General features: G+C 45.8%; 1 long non-coding RNA gene across 1 annotated transcript in view; it reads right to left on the minus strand.

Annotated features, from left to right (window-relative positions):
• Positions 1–11,222, minus strand: part of LOC147999479 (uncharacterized) — a 60,662-nt gene extending 49,440 nt beyond the window's left edge. The window contains exon 1 of the long non-coding RNA XR_015643640.1: positions 10,710–11,222. This is a non-coding gene — a long non-coding RNA (uncharacterized LOC147999479). The remainder of the gene's footprint in view (positions 1–10,709) is intronic.
• Positions 11,223–17,712: the final 6,490 nt, after the last annotated feature.

The raw sequence follows: 17,712 nt of genomic DNA on the forward strand, positions 1-17,712 counted from the left end.
GGTGTGACTTTAACCAAGCAAGTGAAAGAGCTGTACAATAAGAACTTCAAGACTCTGAAGAAAGAAATTGAAGACCTCAGAAGATGGAAAGATCTCCCATGCTCATGGATTGGCAGGATTAATATAGTAAAAATGGCCATTTTACCAAAAGCGATCTACAGATTCAATGCAATCCCCATCAAAATACCAATCCAATTCTTCAAAGAGTTAGACAGAACAATTTGCAAATTCATCTGGAATAACAAAAAACCCAGGATAGCTAAAACTATTCTCAACAATAAAAGGACTTTAGGGGGAATCACTATCCCTGAACTCAAGCAGTACTACAGAGCAATAGTGATAAAAAATGCATGGTATTGGTACAGAGACAGACAGATAGACCAATGGAATATAATTGAAGACCAAGAAATGAACCCACACACCTATGGTCACTTGATTTTTGACAAAGGAGCCAAAACCATCCAATGGAAAAAAGATAGCATTCTCAGCAAATGATGCTGGTTCAACTGAAGGTCAACATGTAGAAGAATGTAGATCGATCCATGCTTATCACCCTGTACAAAGCTTAAGTCCAAGTGGATCAAGAACCTCCACATCAAACCAGATACACTCAAACTAATAGAAGAAAAAGTGGGGAAGCATCTCGAACACATGGGCACTGGAGAAAATTTCCTGAACAAAACAACAATGGCTTATGTTCTAAGATCAAGAATCGACAAATGGGATCTCATAAAACTGCAAAGCTTCTGTAAGGCAAAGGACACTGTGGTTAGGACAAAATGGCAACCAACAGATTGGGAAAAGATCTTTACCAATCCTACAACAGATAGAGGCCTTATATCCAAAATATACAAAGAACTCAAGAAGTTAGACCTCAGGGAGACAAATAACCCTATTAAAAAATAGAGTTCAGAGCTAAACAAAGAATTCACAGCTGAGGAATGCTGAATGGCTGAGAAACACCTAAAGAAATGTTCAACATCTTTAGTCATAAGGGAAATGCAAGTCAAAACAACCCTGAGATTTCACCTCACACCAGTGAGAATGGCTAAGATCAAAAACTCAGGTGACAGCAAATGCTGGTGAGGATGTGGAGAAAGAGCAACACTCCTCCATTGTTGGTGGGATTGCAGACTGGTACAACCATTCTGGAAATCAGTCTGGAGGTTCCTCAGAAAATTGGACATTGAACTACCTGAGGACCCAGCTATACCTCTCTTGGGCATATACCCAAAAGATGCCCCAACATATAAAAAGGACACGTGCTCCACTATGTTCATAGCAGCCTTATTTATAATAGCCAGATGCCCTTCAACAGAGGAATGGATACAGAAAATGTGGTACATCTACACAATGGAATATTACTCAGCTATCAAAAACAATGACTTTATGAAATTCATAGTCAAATGGAGGGAACTGGAAAATATCATTCTGTGTGAGGTAACCCAATCACAGAAAAACACACATGGTATGCACTCATTGATAAGTGCCTATTAGCCCAAATGCTTGAATTACCCTAGATGCACAGAACATTTGAAACTTAAGATGGATGATCAAAATGCAAATGCTTCACTCCTTCTTTAAAAGGAGAACAAGAATACCCTTGGCAGGGAATAGAGAGGCAAAGATTAAAACAGAGGCAGAAGGAACACCCATTCAGAGCCTGCCCCACATGTGGCCCATACATATACAGCCACCCAATTAGACAAGATGGATGAAGCAAAGAAGTGCAGGCCGACAGAAACCGGATGTAGATCTCTCCTGAGAGACACAACCAGAATACAGCAAATACATAGGCGAATGCCAGCAGCAAACCACTGAACTGAGAACGGGACCCCCCATTGAAGGAATCAGAGAAAGGACTGGAAGAGCTTGAAGGGGCTTGAGACCCCATATGAACAATAATGCCAACCAACCAGAGCTTCCAGGGACTAAGCCACTCCCCAAAGACTATACATGGACTGACCCTGGGCTCCAACTGCATAGGTAGCAATGAATATCCTAGTAAGAGCACCAGTGGAAGGGGAAGCCCTTGGTCCTGCCAAGACTGAACCCCCAGTGAACGTGATTGTTGGGGGGAGGGCGGTAATAGGGGGAGGATGGGGAAGGGAAGCCCATATAGAAGGGGAGGGGGAGGGGCTAGGGGGATGTTGGCCCGGAAACCAGGAAGGGGAATAACAATTGAAATGTAAATAAATACTCAAGTTAATAAAGATGGGGGAAAAAAGTGCTTTGGAGATTTAAGTCAAGAAGGACACCCAAGCACCTTCCGAGGGCGCCGCTACAGTGAACGAGTGTGCCATCCAGAGATGTGAGAGATGGGGCGCTCAGTGAAGAGATGGGAGAGAACATAAAGCCAGAGGTTCATATGGTGTGGAGAAAGGTAGAACTGGAAACTTGTCATCAGTGAGCAACAGGCAGATATAAGGAGGTCATGGTGAGGTCCTGCCCTGGGCTGCAGCCAAGGGTTTTATCGGCATCCATGGTTCTGCTGTAGCTGAGGTTTGAGTCAATGTCTGTGGCCGGAATTACCACCAAAGGCCAAGCAGATGTTCATAGTCTGGGCTACGACCAGGGACGATGTGGATATCTGAGGGCTGTGCTACTTCAGGCAGACATGATAACCTATCTGAGAGGCCTGAGCTGCTACCTGAGGTCACAGGGACATTAGTTCCATGCTGCTGGGAGTGCTGTCTATGTCTGTGGTCCTGTTAGCCAAGGTCAGTGTTGATGTCTCAGGCTCTACCACCAGAGGCACTGCGAAGGCTGGCCCCACCCCTTGCCTAGGCAGCACAACAGAGCTGACCTTACAGGGAAAGGGAGAGGTGGAAGAGCAGGGAAGCAGGGAAGCCATTCCCTAGAGTGTGACCCTGGAAGAGCTGGCCTCACCCCTAGTCTGCCATGGGGTGGGATGCCCTCCCTACTGACCCCTCACTGCCTGCAGCAGGCAAGAGAGCTGACCCCAAGGTCATAAGAACTGGAGAGCTGGCCCCAACACCTCATGGGATGAACAGGCCCTGCACTTCACCTGGGCAGCACAGCAGAGCTGGCTGTGGTGGCAAAGTGGCAGGTGAGCCAGCCCAAGGCCATGAAAGCAAGAGAGCTGACCTGTCCACTCGCTGGCTGCAGCCTTGGGCGAGTTAGCTGGGACAGTGTCTGAAAGCTGTCCCTGGTGGTGTGGGTGCAGGAAAGTTGGTGGGCTGACCAACTAAGCTACCTCCCAGATCCGGGCTCTGAGCTGGGCCACCCCAACATCTACCCCATCTATGATCTGCTGGAGCACATGAAGGACCTTCACCTACAGATCCAGAACTGTAGTTTCTCCATGACACAGGGCAACAACAGGCTATCTGAGAGGAGTCCTGGTGAGGACCCAGTATTGGTAGTTTAGCAGAAGCCTTGAAACAGACCATTGACCCATCGCAATGAACATTTGAAAGTAAAGATGTGTGGACAAAAGGGTATACTGTGGGACACACTGTGACACACTACAGCTTGTCACAAGATTTTGTTATCTTAATCACTTTTGGGGAGTAAGGTTGCAAGGATGGAGGACAAATACAAAGGGATGGGGAGATGGGTAGAATTGGGGTTCATAAGGAGAAGTTAACAAAGGAGCAAAAAGAGGTTTAAAGGGGCTCTGTGCTCCTGAGTACCAGGTAGACTGAAGCATCAGGGGACAGACAAATTGCATGACCTAGAATAACGTCTGCATGAAGTTCTGAATAGCACTGCCATTGGTCTATCCTCCTTCCCCCATACGGTGGGGGCAAAGGTTCTTATTCTCTATCACAAATTCTCTCCAGTTGCAAACGGGACTGTGCAAACACTCCCAAGCACAGTACACACAAGATGTAGTTCCTTTAAGCCGGTTCCTCCTTTAACAATTAGGCACCCCCCTCAAGAGTGGCTTGTTCATACACACCATCTTTAAGCACAAGAAATTCCTCAGAGATTATGGCCAATTTCCAAGGACATTTTAAACCATTATCTTTTATTTGTGTGTGTGTGTGTGTGTGTGTGTGTGTGTGTGTGTGTGTGTGTGTGTGTAAGTACCAAGTGTAGTGCAGTGTCCTTGGAAGCCAGAGAGGGCATCATCTCTCTCTCTCTCTCTCTCTCTCTCTCTCTCTCTCTCTCTCTCTGTGTGTGTGTGTGTGTGTGTGTGTGTGTGTGTGTGTGTGTGTGTGTGTGTGTTGTGTTAGAATCACAGGTTGCTTGGAGCTGTCTGATGTGATCTCTAGAAACCAAACTCAGGTTCTCTGCAAGAGCAGCAAACCACTGAGCCATCATCTCTCCTCAGAAGAGGGTGTTTCCAAGAAAGACATTTTCACTAGCAATCAGAAACTCTTCATGCCTTGAATCCAAGAGAGAACTAGTCAAACTAGGAAAGGAACAACATATTTTTTTTTCTAATAGACACCAACATGATGTAGCAAAACAGTAAGAAACCAGGTTCTTAGCCAGAGAGGATGATTCAGTGGGTTCAGAAGTTTGCTGCTAAGCCTGATGATCAAGTTTGATCCTGAGGACTTACACAGTGGAAGGAAAAAAACAGAATTCCCCCAAGTTGTCCTCTGATCTTCACACACATATGGAGATATACACAAGATAAATGATAGATGATAGATGATTGATGGATAGATAGATGATAGATAACATGTAGATGTAGAGTGATAGATATTATTGATAGATAAGATAATAGATGCATAAATTGATAATAGATAATTGATAGATGATAGATACATACATGCATATATACTAGATAGATAGACGATAGATAGATAGATGATAGATAGATAGATAGATAGATAGATCACAGATACATAGAAAATAGAAAGATGTAATTTATAGTAAAAAACAGGCTCTCCCAAGGTGAATAGGAGTTCAGCAGATAAGAGACAATGGATATAGAAGATTGTCTGGCTAGTTTTACATCAACTTGATACAAGCTATAAATATTTGAAAGGAAGGAACCTCAACTTGGAAAATGTCTCTATAAAATCTGGATGTAGGGCATTTTCTTAATTAGTGATCAATATGGGAGGGCCAGACCATTGTGGGTGGTGCCATCCCTGGGCTGGTGGTCCTGGATTGTATAATAAAGCAGACTGGGCAAGCCATGAGGAGCAAGTCAGTAAGCAGCATCCCTCCATGGGCTCTGCATCAGCTCCTGCCTCCAGGGTCCCGTCCTGTTTACATTTCTATCCTGACTTCCTTTGATGATGAGGTATGATGTGGAAGTGTAAGTTCAATAAACCTTTTCCTCCCCAATCTCCTTTTCGGTTATGTTGCAGCAAAAGAAACCCTGACTAAGACAATGATGCAGGGAAAATAGTTTAGGTGTCAGGATAAAGACGGAGGAATGCAAGGTCCCTCTGGCTGTGGGTTTGTTTGTGAAATACAGGAAACAAGCTCCATCTGCTTAGCTATCATTCCCATTTTGCACGAGCTCTTTCCTCCAAAGAAAACAAATCCATCCACGTTTAAAGCTAAAACTCTACTAAGTAGGCACAGCATTAGATCAACAGAGATGTTTCTTCTCGCAGTAGAGGGGGGTTAACGCAGACCCACAACTGGTCAGAGCACAAAATAAGACAATACAGAGTGCTCCTCCCAGGGATCACTGAAGAAGAGGGAGGAGACAGAGGTGGAAGGCGACTCCAGAGAAACAAAGTGATGTCTGACTGCAGTGGGGTCATTGTCCACATGAACTGATGGCAGTTGTGACAGCCTGCGTAAGATCGAACCAGACAAAATCCCAGCACAGAAGAGAACATCAGGAAGTCCCGCCCCTAGCCGAGGAGCTAATGGAAGAGGAGAACATCAGGAAGTCCCGCCCCTAGCCGAGGAGCTAATGGCAACTGATAGCTACTTGAACAGGAAGACCCAATATTTTGGGGGGTGCGGAGAGGCTACCCATGCTCCAGTAGATGGACCCACATTCGCGCACATATCGAAAGCACTAAGTAGATTCCATAGGTTTACAAAAAAAAACGGAGAACACGTGAAATGTGGCGGTAATAGTAGTGATGAAGGGGGAGGAAAGATAGACTTACTTGATCAAAGCATACATGTGTGAAATTCTCCATCAGAAAATAATTCTAAAAAGCTAAAAACTTATGCCTCCTTTACAGTCATTCTAAAGATGGCCCCAGATAACTTGGCTCTGGAGCTGCACCATTCCAACTCTCCACAATCAGGAAGTTCTCATCAGTTGTCTTTGTAGAACTCACACCCTCAACAGAGGCCTGTTCATTTTTTTGCTTCTGAGAACTTCAGTTTACAGAAGAGAGAGCCAAAATCCATTGACTGGATTCTACCCACTATCAGGCCACCAAGATTCCCTCGTGCTCCTCTCCTATAAGAACTAATCACAGCTCATTACGATCGTATCAATAATTCAACAGCGCCTCTGCCCTCTGTGGATTCTTCCAGAACACAAATGTGCCATCCAGCCTCTTCCTTGCCTCCTGGATTTCTCAAATGATTCCATGCCGTCGGTTAAGGAACGAGTGGCGCCTTCCCTGAAGGTGCCCTAGAACACGGCATAGAAATGGGACTGTGCACGTTCCCACGAGGCACGCCTCTGGCCAAATGTCGCCCTGTGGTGCAGTCTCGCTTGCCCTGCAAGAGTCGTAGAACACAGGACAGATGATGATTTGATTAATCATGATGATTAATTCCGGTCGTCCATGTTACTGCACGTGGAACCACCCAAAAGGCGAGCCTGGGCACTCCTTTGGGGAATTTTCTTTTTTTTTTTTTTTTTTTTGGTTCTTTTTTTCGGAGCTGGGGATCGAACCCAGGGCCTTGCACTTCTTAGGTAAGTGCTCTACCACTGAGCTAAATCCCCAACCCCTAGTTCCCTACCCCCCCCCCCCAGCTGAGGACCGAACCCAGGGCCTTGTGCTTCCTAGGCAAGCGCTCTACCACTGAGCTAAATCCCCAACCCCGGGAATTTTCTTATTTAGATTATTAGAAGGCAGAAGATCCGCCCTAAATATGGATGGCGTCTCTCTGTGGAGGCTCAGCTATAAGGGAAAACAGAAGAGGGAAACTTTGCTTTTTTTTTTTTTTTTTTTTTTTTTTTTTTTTTGCCTCTTTACCTTCATTGCTGTTGTTGCTTTGAGATTTATCTATTTCAGTTTATTTTATTTTATATGCATTGGTGTTTTGCCCCTCTGTGTGTCTGTGCTCCACATGTGTGTCTGGAACCCTGTTGCCCTTGAAGTCCAGAATACGAGATCCCCTTGGAACTGGAATTATAGATAGTTATGCGCTCCCATGTAGGTGCTGGGAATGAGACCCGGGTCCTTTGTGAGAGCAGAATGCTCTTAACCATTAAGCCGTCTCCCCAGCCCCTCACCTTCACTGTTATGACAAGCTCACCATCCTGTTGCAGATGCATCCCCTTCGTCTGGCTTCTAACATAGCCAGAAGGCCAGCGGCTCTTCAGGAATCCCCCAGGCTTTCAATGCCCAATGGGGACTGAGGAGACATCCAGCCTCAGGGACTGAGCCACAAGTGTCTTCTTGGCTTCTCCAGTGTGAGACAGCATTGTTGAACTTCCCACACTGTACTGTGCCATACAATCTAAAAATGTCCTCAATTTAATCCATAGTCATTCTATGGATTCCGTTCCTTTGGAGAACTTGTGACGGATACTGCTCCCCAGCACCGACTTGGGGTGCCAACAATCTGCTACATAAAACTATCACAGAGGCCGTGCTACAAATCAATGGTAGTTTGCTGAGTCATATGCATGAGGTCCAGGGGATCCATCCCTAGCACCCTAAAAACAATCCAACCAATCAATAAAAATAAGTAAATAAAGCCAATATAGGATTCTCCTAGAATGTTGAGAGAGGCACCATTGTGTCCTGGTGGCTACCTTCTCTGGAAAGATCTCCAGCAACGGGAAGCAGATGGTGAAAAACAAGATTCCTAAAGCAACTCCCCAAGTTAAGGGATGCTCTTCCTAACAAGGCTTTCTTAATGTGCCTGAAGGAGACCTTCCCTCAGCACTGTCTTCCACACGCTCTCTGAAGAGACACAGTCCATACTGAAGGACCCAGGGGCAGGACAGCCTCTCCATCCTCAGAGATCAAAGCCACTGGTCAGGTCACAGCTGCTGCACCTCCTTATCCACAGCTGTGACAGGACAGGAATGCGACCTCCAAAGCAACTAGGACATTGTGTTCTACCAACACTGAAAAGAACCCAGGTGCCTGCACACAAGCCAACACACAGGGATATGCCAGTGAGGTACACACAGATAGGTACACAAACCCAGACACTATCCCCTGCACTGTGGGAGCATGGCATCTTTTACAAAGAAAGGTCAATGTGTCATGGTCAGATGAGGCAAGTTCCAAAGCTGGTCCAAAGCCGCACCAAGCAGGTCTAGGTCCTGCCATTTCTTATCGCTTACAAGAGTTGAAAAATTACCATCTGACATTCTATACACGTGTATCAAGTCTGCAGGCACTCCCCATCTGATACTGCTGTGTTTGCTGCAAAGAAAGGGGATGGGGAGGCAGAATTCCCTGCCAGGATATGTGTCCCCTCCTTCCTCTTAGGATTTGCTTAAGGATTAGGAGTGCACTCTCTGAAGCCAGGCTGTTTCCTCCCATCTCCCCTCCTCCTTCCCTTCCTCCCTGATCCCCAGGTCTCCCTGGACCTGCTTTCTAGAAAAGTCCTGATGGGCATGGCTGAGCATTTTTCCCCAGATAGGGCGGCTGTGACACCCCAGTTCCCACATCTCTCTCTCTCTCTCTCTCTCTCTCTCTCTCTCTCTCTCTCTCTCTCTCTCTCTCTCTCTCTCCAGTGCACTGCACTCTGAGTCCCCAGCCCTGTCCTCTCCCTGAAGAATCAGACATGAGATTTAGGTTAGCTCAATTCTTCATGTGAGGGGACAATGAGCACCAAGGAACCAAGGAGGCCAAGACATGGCTAGGAGCTCCAAGGGCCAATGTGAGGTGCCCTGTGACCTTTCCCCTGCTTTTTCATCTTCGGGCACGAGACAAGTTCTTTAATCTAATATTTCCTATGCCAGCATGTGGCTGTGAGGTCACTCAGTAAGCCCTTAGCTCCTGGTAGATGACAGGAAGACATTGCCTACATAATTCTCCTGCCATAACAGAAGTGTCACTAAACTTTCCCAAGTCTCAGGCTTCTCTGTTTGCATGTACATAAATTAGTGTTTTCCCTGTCTGCCTGCCCTTGACACAGGTTTGTGTGTGTATGTCTATGTGTGTCTATCTGTGTGTATATGTGTGTGTGCATGTCTGTGTGTGTCTATGTGTGTATGTGTTTTTGTGATTTTTGTGAGTGTTTGTGTGTGTATGTCTATGTGTGTCTGTCTGTGTGTATATGTGTGTGTGTGCATGTCTGTGTGTGTCTATGTGTGTATGTGTTTTTGTGATTTTTGTGAGTGTTTGTGTGTGTGTATGTCTGTGTGTCTGTCTGTGTGTATATGTGTGTGTGCATGTCTGTGTGTGTCTATGTGTATATGTGTTTTTGTGATTTTTGTATTTGCATATCTGTGTGTGTCTGCATATGTCTGTCTGTGTATATGCATGTATGTGTATGTATAAGTGTGTATATGAGTGTGTCTATGTATGTGTATATGTGTGTGTCTGTGTATGTATATGTGTGTATGTGTGTGTGTCCGTGTTTGTGTATACATGTGTGTTTGTGTATGTGTGTATATGTGTGTGTATGTGTCTATGTATGTATGTATGTGTATGTATATGTGTGTATGTTTGTGTGTCCATGTCCATGTTTGTGTATGTGTGTGTATGTGTGTGTGTATGAATGTATACTCATGCCACATGAGTAAAGATGCACAAGGAGTCTAGAGTAGAGCATCAGATCCCCTGAAGGAGGAGTTATAGATGGTTGTTAGCCACCCAGTATTGTTTGGGGAACTAAACCAGGGTCTTCTGAAAGAGCAGTGGACACTCGTAACCACAGAGTCAACTCTCCAGCCATTGGCACAGGTTTCCCAGGCATTTGTTCTCTAAGCAGTTTATTTTGGTGTCTGGAAATTGCAGCTTCTGAATGAGGCTGACCTTGGAGGGTTCCATTTAGAGCTGTGCCTTGGCAGCAGTAAGCCTGTCCACCAGGACAGTGAACAAGTCTTGACTCTACAGAATCAAAAGCCTACATTCTACAAAGTGCAAACTCTTACTCAGGCATAGTGATATCGATGAAATGAATTGGAATTCCTCTCCCCACTAGACTCTCAAGTATTCCAGCCTGGCCTCAAACCCCCTGCATAGTTGAGATTCTTGAAATTCTAATCCTCCTGCCTCTGCTTCCCAAGTTCTGAGACTACAAGGCACTTTGAATGGTTTTATGGGATGCCAGGGATTGAACTCAGGGCTTTGTGCATGCTAGGCAAGTGCTTTATCAACTGAGCCACAGCCCATCCCTGGAATCCTATTCTAAGAGTGTGCTGATGAGGAGATGGCATAATGGGGGGGGGGGGGAAGAGAAAAGAGAAAAGAAAAGGCTGATGAGCCAATGTCTTTCCTCCTTTCCTTGCATCCGGTGTCATCTACACATAGGTCAGGACCTTACTATGCCTTGATGACAAATATACATAGTGGCTCAAGGTGATTGTCAGTGCCAGCATCTTCTGACCCTCCCTACCTGTGTCAGCATCTTGCAGGCTCTGCTTACACGGCAAGTCTTCTGAAACTTACCCTGGACTCCCAGGTCTGCACTGGGAGTTTCTCCGCTGTATTCCATTCCTATCGCATCCACAAAGCGTTACTCGTTACTGACCCTTGAAGATCCCCGAGGATAACAAAAGCAGATGCATTACCCCCTCCACATCCATCGGGGTCCCCAGGGCACAGTAGGTCTACATACTTTTGTCGCAAATGAATGACAACGGCATTCGAGAAGGTGAGCCAAAGTTTCATGTAGCTTCCAGAACCATGTGGTCGCTGCGGTGTGTATCTAAGAGGGAGCTCTTGGCCCAACTCGCACCCCAGTCTGGGCCGTCAGACAGGCACTCACTTTCCTTCAAACACGAAGAAAGAGGGAGCCAGAGCACACACAATGATGGATCAGACAAACCTATGTGCAAAATGAACCTGGATTCCAGTCGACACTGATTCACAGTCCATGTCCACAGCGCTGAGTGTTCCGTGCTCAAATCCCAGATGTCTGCACAGCATTGACCACGAATCCCCTACACATTTGCCTTGGCCAGAGCCATGAGGAGAAGGCTAACTTAGGCCCACTGCAGGGGGCAGGGAGGGGCGGGGACTGCGGGAGGGAGTCTAGTGTGGATTTAAGCTTCGTGCCAACATTCATAGCTACCATTGGCTTGGCGGTGCTCCAGCTCAGGCCTAGCATCTGCCAAGCTGAAGTTCTGTCCAGAAACCTGCTGGAGCCTAGTGCAGGAAGGCTCCTGGGAAGAGGCAGGCTCTCAGCTGTGATGGGAGGAAGTGGGAGGTCAGTAAACAGAAGGAAGTTTAGACAGCCTCCTTCCCTGGGGCATTGGCCGCTTCTAGGTCACGAGGAGTAAACTGCTAGCAGATCAGAAACTTGGCTCAGCAAAGGAGAAAAGAATGTTTTGGAAGCTGCAGAGTCAATCTTGTGAGTTTTTCAAGTGCAGCCAGTTCCGGTATTCGGGTCTTCACGTGGCAGGGGGTGGGAGGTGCCTTCTTCACTACCTTCGGAGCAGCGGGCTCAAAGTCCGGCTACGGGTCCCAACTGGAAGCTGGGTCATCCAGGTCTCATTCAACTGTTTGGAGACCAGCAGTCAATTAAGAAACACTTGCAAGCACCCCAGTAGGCTAAGGGTGTAGCTGACTGGAAAGAGGCCTCACAACCAGTTGCCAGCTAAGGAGCATTATTACTAAGGAAACCTGTTTGCCCACTGTGATGGTTTGAATGTGGTAAGCCCATGAGAAGTGTCACAGTTAGGAGGTGTGGCCTTACTTAAAGAGGTGTGGCCTTGTTAGAGGTAGTGTGGAGGCCAGGCCTATTCCTGAACAAACATCACAACCAAGAAGCAAGTTGGGGAGGAAAGGGTTCATTCAGCTTACTCTTCCACATCGCTGTGCATCACCAAAGAAAGTCAGGACTGGAACTCAAGCAGACCAGGAAGCAGGAGCTGATGCAGAGGCCATGGAGGGATGTTTCTTACTTGCTTCCCCTGGCTTGCTCAGCTTGCTCTCTTATAGAACCCAGGACCACCAGCCCAGGGACAGCACCACCCACAATGGGCTGGGTCCTCCCCCTGGATCACTAATTGAGAAAATGTTTCACAGTTGGGTCTCATGGAGGCATTTCCACAACTGAGGCTTCTTTTTCTGTGATAACTCCAGCTTGTGTCAACTCTAGAGTGATAACTCTAGCTTTGTGTTTTGACACACAAAACTAGCCAGTGATATAGATAGATAGATAGATAGATAGATAGATAGATAGATAGATAGATAGATAGATGGATGCTCAAGACTGACTAGTGTGATCCAGGGCCTCCTCCTAGCCTCCTGCAGAAGATAGTCTCTTCTGGCTGCCTATGGATCAAGATGTAGAACTCTCATCCTCTCCAGTACCATGTCTGTCTGGATGCTCCCATGCTCCCTGCCATGATATTAATGGACTGAACCTCTGAACCTGTAAGCCAGTCCCCATGAAATGATTTCTTTTATAAGAGTTGCCTTGGTCATGGTGTCTCTTCACAGCAATAAAATCCTAAGGCAGAAGTAGGTACCAAGAGTGGGGTATTGCTGTGATAGGCCTGACCATGATTTTGATGGGAGGAATGTGGACTTGGGATTTTGGGTTAGGGAAGCAGTGAAATGCTTTAAGTGGTGCTTACTTTGGCATACCAGTAGAACCATGGAAAACATTGGTGCTGAGGGTGATTTGAAGTGTGGGGATCTGGCTCAAGACTTTCCAGAGGAGAATTTTATTATGTTGGCTAGAGATTTTTCTTGTAATATCTTGTTGAAGAATGTGGCTGCTTTTGCCCTTGTCTGAAGAGAATACCTGAGGCTAAGGTTAAGAGACTCAGATTAGTTGTACTGACAGGAGGTCTCAAAAAAGCCTAATATAGACTCTGTTCTGTGGCTTGCTCTTTTGAAGAGTGTTTTTATCAAGCATAGCAAACTGAGAGAGGAAAAATATAAAATATATGGCTCAAAGACCTAAAGAGGCACCAGTAAGTGAAATGGAGCCAAATCCTGTGTTTAAGAATATTAAATGGAACTGAGGGAGTGGTTACCTCAGGGCAGGATCCCACCCAGCTAAGCTTATTGTTTATTCATTTGCAGTTGCATAGGAATATTTATATGTTAGGTGCTATTACAATGTGGTTGTTGTTTTCATTTGGATGTAAGGAGATATGATTGAGTGTCAAATTGACAAGGGATGGATTGTAATGGCTATTCTCAGTGGTCAACTTGGCTATATCTGAAATGAACTACAATCCAGAACTTATGAAGATCTTTTGAAAGGATTTAAGGAAAGCCCAATAAAGGCATGCACATGCCTTTAATTCCAGGAGACAGAGGCAAGCAGGTCTCTGAGTTTGAGGCCAAGCTGGTAGAGCATGATAGTACACAGCTTTAATCCCAGCACTCAGGAGTCAGAGGCATGTAGTGATTTTGATCTCTGAGCTCAAAATCAGTCTATAGAGCCAGTTTAAGCATAGCCAAGCTTAGGCCATAGAGAAAATCACTGAAAACAGAAAGCCAGTGAGAAGGTAACAGAACAAAGAGGTTATGTTCTAGCCCCAGCAAGCAGCAGAATTTGGCCGCTTTGGCCACATGGCTCTGGCTTTAGAGTCAAGAAATTAGTGGTGATTAAGAAGATTCCAGCATCACTGAGGTAAAATCTTCTGGGAAGTGTTTTCTGAGCACACAAGGAAGCTGTGTTCCAGAGATATCCAAGTTTGTGCCTCATGCTGCAGCTGTACTTGGTAATGTGTAAGAGTCACCCCAGTGGTTGTGGCTTTGAAAGCATGCGGAGTCATGGAGATTAGCTGAGGCTTGACACTGTGAGAGGCCAGGAAAGGCCATTGGTAAAGGTACAGCCTCAATGGCAGTTGAAGGCTGAGGACTGAAGGGGACATGCAAAGTCGTAGAGGCTTGGAACCATAAAGAGAGCCTATGAGAGGCTATTGATGAAAGTGCAGACTTACTAGTTTAGTCTAGTCTAGAAGACACCAGCGTATTGGAGATGCCAGTACCATAGGATGACCACCAAGAACAGCAACAGTGGTGGAATGGAGTTAGTCAGAGTCAAGAGTGCTACAGAAATGACCCAAGCCCTTTGGAGGATCCCAGAAGATCATGTGTGGACACCAGACATTGGGGGGGGTGGAATCTGTAAAGTTGAAGTTGCCTTGGAGACCCCAAGATATTAAAGATGCCGGAGCCATGAGATACCTGCTGAGGAAAGCTTTTAAGAGGGAGTAGAACCAGCTCAAGAGAAAGAATTACGTTGTAGTCAATAAAGCTGCAGGGAGTTGGACACCCAACATGGAGATGCAGAGTTTGGAGTTTGCTCAGCTGGTTTTGGTCTTGTTTTGGATCCGGTATTTCCTCACTGTGATGTTTTGGCGTAGTAATGTATATATCCTGTGATATTGGAAGTATGTGGTCTACCTTTTCGTTTTGATTTGATAGGGGATTACGTAAGTTACTTAAGTTACTATTTCATAAGTTAAGAGTCTGCGTGAATCTCAGACAAGACATTGAATTTGGACTTTTAAACATTGTTGAGACTCTAGTACACTATGGGGACTTCTAAAGTTGAACTAAATTTAATTTGCATTACGTTATGGCTAGGTATAGCCCCATAGACTCTGGGTTTGAACAAGCCATGAGTTCAGGGAGAGGAATGTGGTGGTTTGAATATGCTTGGCCCATGGGAAGTGGAAGTGGCATGATTAGGAGGGACGGCCTTGTTTGAGTGGGTGTGGCCTTGTTAGAGGACGTATGTCACTATGGACCCCCATAATGGGCCTTCAGGTCTTACATATATGCTCAAGTTTGGCAAGTGTGGAAGATAGTCACCTCCTGGCTGCCTTTGGAGCAAGATGTAGAACTCTCAGCCCCTCCAGCACCATGTCTGCCTGCAGGCTGCCATGCTTCCTGCCATGGTGATAATGGACTGAACCTCTGAAACTGTAAGCCAGCCTCAATCAAATGCTTTCCTTTATAAGAGTTTCCTTGATCATGGTGTCTCTTCACAGCAATTAAACCCTAATTAAGCCACCCACTGAGATACCCTCTGAGGTACCCTATGAAGTTGTCAGCAGCTGAAGGTGCTCACTCGATGTTCATTTCCCTTCCTTCCTTTATTTATATATTTATTTAAAGCCAATACCACAACCTGGAGAAAGGCCTAAATTTGATCCCCAAAACCCATATAAAAAGGCCTGACTCCAGGACCCCCAGTGGAGGGATAAGGACACCAACCTACGCACAAAACTTTCAAACCCAAATTTGTCCTGTCTAAAACAAATCCAGAAACAAACATGGAGCAGAGACTGAAGAAATGGCCAACCAATAACTGGCCCAATTTGCAGTCTATCCCATGGGCAAGCACCAATCACTGACATTATTAATGACGCTCCGTTATGCCTGTAGACAGGAGCTTAGCATAACTGTCCTCTGAGAGGCTCTACCCAGCAGCTGACTGAAACAGATTGCAGATACCCACAGCCAAACATTGAACAGAGGTTGGTACTCTTGTGGAAGAGTTGGAGAAAGGATCCTGAAATGGATGGGAACCCCATAGGAAAACCAAAAGAATCAATAACCTAGACCCCTGGGAGCTTTCAGAGACTGAGTCACCAACCAAAGAACATTCTCTGACTGGAACAAGACCCCATGCACATATGGAACAGACATGTAGCTCAGTCTCCATGTGGTCTACAAACAACTGAAGTGGAGGCTTTCCCTAAAGCTGTAGCCTGACTGGGTTGTCCATTCCCTAACAGGGCTGCCTTGTCTGGCCTCCAGGGGAGAGGATTCACCTAATCTGTTAGAGATTTGATGCATCAGAGTAGAGGATACCCAGAGGCCCCACCCTCTCAGTAGAGAAGAGGATGAGGGATGGAGAGAGGGACTCTGTGAGGGGAAGACCAGGAGGGTGGGCAGCATTTGGAATGTTAATTAATTAATTAAATGTCTGGCTAGATGGTATGTCTCCTTCTCCTACATACCAAGACTGTAATCCCAGGCCAATGATAGAACCTGGCTCAGTAGGTAAAGGTGCTTAAAGCCAAGACTGATGGTCCTCCCAAGTCACACTTACCCACTATGGTGGTCTGAACAGAGTGACCCCCATAGGCTCATGTATTTGAATGCTTAATCACCTGAGAGTGGAACTCTTGGAAAGGATTAGAAGGATTAGGAGGTTGTTGAAGTAGCATGGATTTGTTGGAAGAAGTATGTCACTGGGAATGGGCTTTGAGGTTCCAAAAGACCATGCTAAGCCTAGGTTCTCCTCTCTCTCTCTCTCTCTCTCTCTCTCTCTCTCTCTCTCTCTCTCTCTCCTCTCTCTCTCTCCAGATCAGGATTAAACTCTCAGCTACTGCTCCATTGCCTGCCTGCTTCAAAAATAGAAGTTTACAGCCTCATAGTTCTAGAGTCAAATGTCCAAGGTCGAGGAGTTTATAAGGTCAGTATCCTCAGAGGCCTCTCTCTTCAACTCATAGATGACAATTTTCTCTGTATCTAACTCACCACACCACATACACACACACACACACACACACACACACACACACACACACACACACACACACACGCTGCCACCACCACCACTATCACCATCACAACCACCACCGTGTGTGTGTGTGTGTGTGTGTGTGTGTGTGTGTGTGTGTGTGTATAAAATGTGTTACAAGTGTTTAAGTCTATTCTTATTATTACAGCAGTCCCATGGGATTAGGACTCACCTAATGACCTCATTTTAATTCAGTCCCTTTTTATACCCCATCTCCAAATACAGTCATATCATGAGGTCCTAAAAATGAAGACATCCACACTAGAATCTGGAAGACATAAGTCACCCTATAACAGGGTCCTCTGGTCAAAACCAAGATGCCAGCTTCATGGACAACATAGTAATGAATCTCTGAGTTAAGAAGCCAGAGATCTTAGATGGCTCCTCATATCCTTAGTCCAAGGTACTTCTCCTCTACAGCACTTTTATTTCCTTATTGACTGACCTCTGAGATGGAGTTGGTTAAGAGCTTTGAAGCATCATCAATCAACTTGGTCACTCCAACCTAAACTCTATTCACATAGAATGAAAATGCTCCGAGGCCACTTAAAAAGCAGGAGTCCGGATTGCTTTTACAGCTGTAATGTTTTATCTGCTGGGGCAAGTTTGGTTTTTCTGTCACAAAACACGTGGAGACAAACCTGGGCAATATATTCCTCCATACAATATTACAAAGAAGAGGGCAACGTCTTTAAGCCCTTAGTCGAGCCGGGCAGAAGCACGACATATTAATAGTCTCCATTCTTTGATTTGTTTGGTAGCACAAAACAATGACTTGTCAGAAAAGACCTGTCTTTCACCCGTTTGTACTGGTCATATGCAGCAGTGTGCCCCTAGCACGTTGGTGATTGTGTCTATAACAGCACAGGTCTCCATGGCAACAAAATGACATCCTCAGCTCCCTCAGTATCAGCATCTGGATGAACCCCGAGACATCCTGTCATCTCC

This window comes from Rattus norvegicus, chromosome 19, assembly GCF_021556685.1.
Source record: "Rattus norvegicus strain SHRSP/BbbUtx chromosome 19, alternate assembly SHRSP_T2T, whole genome shotgun sequence".
NCBI classification, from domain to species: Eukaryota; Metazoa; Chordata; class Mammalia; order Rodentia; family Muridae; genus Rattus; species Rattus norvegicus.